Raw genomic sequence first — 6000 nt, forward strand, 5'->3', positions numbered from 1 at the left:
AACGCTCTATATAGTGTTTCAACATAAATCGCTTTTCAACCTAGTTAAGGACTTATTCAAATGAATTGAGGGTCTAGTGAGGAGTGTCACTGTCCGAGTACAGTCTGAGGGGGAAAGAATTTTTGACCTAGGTGGTATACGAAAAGAGTACTTGATACGTTGTCAAATTTCGCGCTCAAAAACGCTCTATATAGTTTTTCAACATAAATCGCTTTTCAACCTAGTTAAGGACTTATTCAAATGAATTGAGGGTCTAGTGAGGAGTGTCACTGTCCGAGTACAGTCTGAGGGGGAAAGAATTTTTGACCTAGGTGGTATACGAAAAAAGTACTTGATTCGTTGTCAAATTTCGCGCTCAAAAACGCTCTATATAGTGTTTCAACATAAATCGCTTTTCAACCTAGTCAAGGACTTGTTCAAATGAATTGAGGGTCTAGGGAGGAGTGTCACTGTCCGAGTACAGTCTGAGGGGGAAAGAATTTTTGACCTAGGTGGTATACGAAAAGAGTACTTGATACGTTGTCAAATTTCGCGCTCAAAAACGCTCTATATAGTGTTTCAACATAAATCGCTTTTCAACCTAGTTAAGGACTTATTCAAATGAATTGAGGGTCTAGTGAGGAGTGTCACTGTCCGAGTACAGTCTGAGGGGGAAAGAATTTTTGACCTAGGTGGTATACGAAAAGAGTACTTGATACGTTGTCAAATTTCGCGCTCAAAAACGCTCTATATAGTTTTTCAACATAAATCGCTTTTCAACCTAGTTAAGGACTTATTCAAATGAATTGAGGGTCTAGTGAGGAGTGTCACTGTCCGAGTACAGTCTGAGGGGGAAAGAATTTTTGACCTAGGTGGTATACGAAAAAAGTACTTGATTCGTTGTCAAATTTCGCGCTCAAAAACGCTCTATATAGTGTTTCAACATAAATCGCTTTTCAACCTAGTCAAGGACTTGTTCAAATGAATTGAGGGTCTAGTGAGGAGTGTCACTGTCCGAGTACAGTCTGAGGGGGAAAGAATTTTTGACCTAGGTGGTATACGAAAAAAGTACTTGATACGTTGTCAAATTTCGCGCTCAAAAACTCTATATAGTGTTTCAACATAAATCGCTTTTCAACCTAGTCAAGGACTTGTTCAAATGAATTGAGGGTCTAGGGTGGAGTGTCACTGTCCGAGTACAGTCAGAGGGGGAAAGAATTTTTGACCTTGGTGGTATACGAAAAAAGTACTTGATACGTTGTCAAATTTCGCGCTCAAAAACGTTCTATATAGCGTTTCAACATAAATCGCTTTTCAACCTAGTCAAGGACTTATTCAAATGAATTGAGATTCTAGTGAGGAGTGTCACTTTCCGAGTACAGTCTGAGGGGGAACGAATTTTTGACCTAGGTGGTATACGAAAAAAGTACTTGATACGTTGTCAAATTTCGCGCTCAAAAACTCGCTATATAGTGTTTCAACATAAATCGCATTTCCACAAATTTCGGGCTCAAAATATATGCTTGTGCAATTTCATGAAGTGATTTTCAATTTAGTCAAGGACTGGTTCAAATGAATTGAGGTTTTTGTAGGAGTGTCATAATTTTAGTACGTTATGAAAGAGAACTTATTTTTTTTGAGGTGGTCTAAGAAAAAAAGTACGTAGTACGTTGTTAAATATCGCGCTCTATGTTCTGAATTGATTTATAGGCACCGCAAGATGCCCACACCAATTCGAAAATCGGATCGAGCTGCAGAAAAGCTGATAAAGTCAAACGATATTCCGCTAGATGACAATTTGACTTTCCTCTTCTACTTTCATGTTGACAATTCTTATATGCTCTTCAAGGCTAACGAGAAGGCTTGGCCAAAAACTATTCTTAACTCTGAAAAAATTAGTCTGCAAAGACATGCCAAAATCGATTTTCCAAAAATTGGAGAAGGTGTCTTCCAGGCAAAAGGCGAAGAAATTGTAATGGAAGCTTTAGGCAAATATTTGCAATCAGCGGATCCTGATCGTAGTATTTCGGATTTAGACTTGAGTACGAAGGTTAAGGAGATATTCATGGGTTTAAGTTCTGTGAACTCTGGAAACAAACGAAAATCGGTGGAGATTGAGGCAGAGGAATACGATCAAATTTCTGATAGTGACGATAGCACTGCGAGTAATCCGAGTCCAGAGTTGGATGCGGCCCCAAAAAAGGTAAAGCTTTCTCAGAAAGAATCGAATCAAGGCAGAGAAAAATGCACAAACTGTGGTAGTTCTGAATCTGATGGAAGCGATAAGAGCGTAAGTGATCAACTTGTTTGTGAGAAAGTGCTTCATGTCCTGTCGCGAATTGAACAGAGGTTAGATCGGTCGAACAATGTTCAGAAAGACATCTTGATGTTGGCGAAAAAAGCTATGAAGGAAGTAGAATGCATACAAGATGCAACTAAGGAAAAGCCCGATGAGGAAAGCAATGAAAGCTTGGATAAGGTTTTCTACAAGGACACCTGCTTGACTGACTTAGGTGGTGATACAGCTGAGGAGAAATTGAAGAGAATCGCACGCCGTCTCTGGACAAAAAGTGAATTGTCTAAAATAGTTATTGACCCGCAAAAATCTTTGAAACCAGAAGCAACGGGTCGTGATAGAGCCGACGAGGATAGAGAGGCTGCATTCAAAAAAGCGGCTAAAGTTGTTCTTGGGAGTCAGTATTCACAAAAGCTGTATAAACGCTGTGTGCGCTTAATAAATGTTATGGGAAATGGTTACAAGAATAGAGGATTCCTTGAAAGCGACTCTGATTGAATGGCAAATGCAATGTTTGCCCGATTGAAAAGAAAATAAGTTGTCCTAACCGTGGTTAGGATATTTTAGACCCCGACTGGTCCTGAAGGATATGCCTAATATTTATGTTTCTCAGTTTCTTTGACTCACTCTTCCATGTTTAATCGCATTATTTTGTTACTTACATTAGTACGTTGTTTTCTGCTTCGGATGCAGTTCCGTTTAGTTTTCCTAATGCTGTTTGGGATCTGCTATCCTCTATCTTTTGAATATGATTGTCAGTTGTTTGGTGCCATGACTGTCTTTATCTTTGGATGTTCAATTTCAGTGTTGCTGCAATAATTCATTTGATGCTTTTCCTAAAGATATGTGAGATTCTTGCTTTTTCTCTCCTGCTATTCAGTTTACCAAATTTTTCAGTTGAGACGTTCAAGTTTTCCGTTAATGCGAAGAAAATCAGAATTGAATGTTTTAACATTTAACCTGAAATCACTTATAGGTCTGAAATGAATTTTGTTTCCCTGGAAGAAATAAAGTCCCTAGTTCTGCGCAACATTTTGTCTACTGAGAGCCTTGAACGTATCCTTGCACAGTTGCTGAGAATAGAGGAGCTTTTGGACCAAAACTGTATGACCGAGATCGAACTTCATAATTTCATGGTTTCTGCTTCCGTAAAAATTAAAGAACAGGTATAAATTTTGCTTTTGAAAAATTTTTAATCACCTTTTTGTCTTTGAGAAATTTTAATCGGCTTTTTGAAGATTAAATCAGTGCCATGAATTAATTGCTTGCACTTCAGAACAGAAAACGCTGCAAGATCTTGAAGAAATCACAGCGAAGAGTCCTTATGTATAAAAACATGGACCTCCTCGAATTTGGTGGTAGAGAGAACGATTATAGGGGATTTGGGGCCTCTCTTGTTCGTAAAATCTTTCCCTCAGAAGAAGAGCGAGATGAGTTTTGCTTCTCTCCAAGGAAAAAGCATCAGAGTGTTCGCAAAAGGGCACCAATAGTCGCAGAGTTGAAGTTCAAAGGTTCAGTTTTTTTGTAGAATACGAGTCATTCTCTTGATCTCGCATTTTTTTTGTTTTAGAAGCTGTCAAAATCTTCTGTGGAACATCTCTATATGCTTACAACCGTGCAAAGCTTGGGGCAAACCAAGTGGGCTTAAAAGAACGTCACATCAAAAAATGTGAAGCTCTCAAAAGTAATCCTGGAAAACTCTAGTTCGCTCATCAGTGGATGAGCGGTTTAGGTCCTTGATGTTTCCGCGTCACGTGATAGCAGTTTTCGTTGCTTAATATTTGAGTAGAGTTGTAAGAAGTCTGTAGGGTTTATGTTCTTCAATAATCCAGTTTTGTTACCTTGATTTTTTTCACTTAAATTGTTTTGTGGTCTATTTGGAAAAATTGGTTTAGTTTCAACATTGTTCGTTAAATAAACTCACCGGTTTTTCCAGAAGAAATGAGTTCTAGTGTAGAAACGCGCAATTATAATTGGAAGACCTTAGCATGGGTGGACGCTAGGCTAACGAGAACTTACATAGACAGTGATAACTTCCTCTCGCACAAAATTTTGGTGGAAGACGAAGAGGGGACACGTGAGAACTCTGAAGAACTTCAAAATTTTCTCGAGGAACAGTATCAATCTTCAAGACGGATAGTATCCTTTGAACCAATTAATTATGTACCTTCTGCTGGTTTTCAGCAATTAGGAGTTTTGTCAAAACAAGAAATTGTTGCTGGAGAAGTTATTAACGGTCTCTCAGGTTTCCTGAGTGAGCTCCCGGACTCCGATCACGTAGAGGGCTACAATGATTTTTCTTTAATTACTAGAAGCAGAAAATTAAGACAAACTTTTTTGATGCTCGGGCCAATATCTTTTATAAATTCGTCATGTCGGCCTAATGCAAGGTATGAGATAAGAAATTTTGCGGTACGTTGCGTAAGTTTGAAAGCTATCAAACCAGGTGAAGAAATTGTAGTAAAATATGACACTAATTTTTTTGGAAAGTTCAACGAAAATTGCTTATGTAAGTTTACTTTTTTACATGGTGATCCTCTGAAAGATCAACTTCCGAAACGAAAGCGTAAATTAAAGTTCTCCAAAGAAGCAGAGAAGGAAAATGAAGCCCCAATTGGTAAGGCAAAAAAACTATTGTATACCGGAAACAGAATTTTGTTTCAGAATTGAAACATCGGTTTAAGGAAAACGTAATTGTAGTTGAAAACGAAAGCTCGGGTGATAGTTCAGGTGATGAATTTTCTTTTTTGTCTTATAATGATCTGTATGGTTCGTTGGAGTTAAGTAAGGAAGTTCATGCTACTACAATTGATTCGTCTGAGTCTCATATTACGTTTTCTCCCAACCCTCCTAGTATTGGCTTGCCTGTGTGCTCAACTCCGCTGCGTGATGCCCCCCTTGCTCTGAATATGCTGGAGGGGTTAGATGAATATGAAGAGAGTGAAATTTGCGATAGATCTTTTGATTGCGATTTGTACTTCGAACCTGATGAAATTGAACTATTTGACGGTTCTGATTTCTCAACAAGGGATTTCCATAAAAATTTTAAGGAATTAGCTAACAAGCATTCACTCTCAGGTATAGCGCAGAAAGATCTTTTGAAGTTTTTTTGCAAATTTTTGCCGGATCCAAATAACGTTTTTACTACAATGCCAATTGATCAGTTGCCAAGTACAACTAAGTTCACCGATCAGGAATCAACCTTTATTTCTGTTAGGTTGTTGCCACAAATAAAAAAAATTCTCGCACGTAACCTTTCACACATTAAAAATTCGTGGAGTTCAAATTGCCCCTTAAATTTTGGCTCTCTTAGAATAAACGAAAAAGTTATATATCTAAACATGAACATAGATGGGGTAGCTCTCTTCAAGTCGAGAAATTTTTCGATCGGGCCGGTCTGGATTCAAATATTTAATTTACCTGAAAAATTGCGAGGCAAGTTCCAAAACCTTGCTCTCTTAGGTTTGTGGCATGGAAAAAGTAAACCAAACTGGAATTTTTTTAATAAAAAAGTTTGCACCGAGATTGAACTCTTCGTTAGAGGCAAAGCTTTTATCGATAATCTTGGTTTGTGTTCTTTCAAATTCCAGTACTTGATTTGCGACATGCCAGCAATGGCTTCTCTTTGTCAAGTTCAGCAATTTAACGGTTATTACGGATGTCCTTATTGTTATATTCGAGGTTATCATGAGAATAGACGAATGTTGTATTCTGTAACTAAAAGT

The sequence above is a fragment of the Convolutriloba macropyga genome, chromosome 9 (assembly GCF_964194025.1).
Source record: "Convolutriloba macropyga chromosome 9, txConMacr16.3, whole genome shotgun sequence".
NCBI classification, from domain to species: domain Eukaryota; kingdom Metazoa; phylum Xenacoelomorpha; order Acoela; family Convolutidae; genus Convolutriloba; species Convolutriloba macropyga.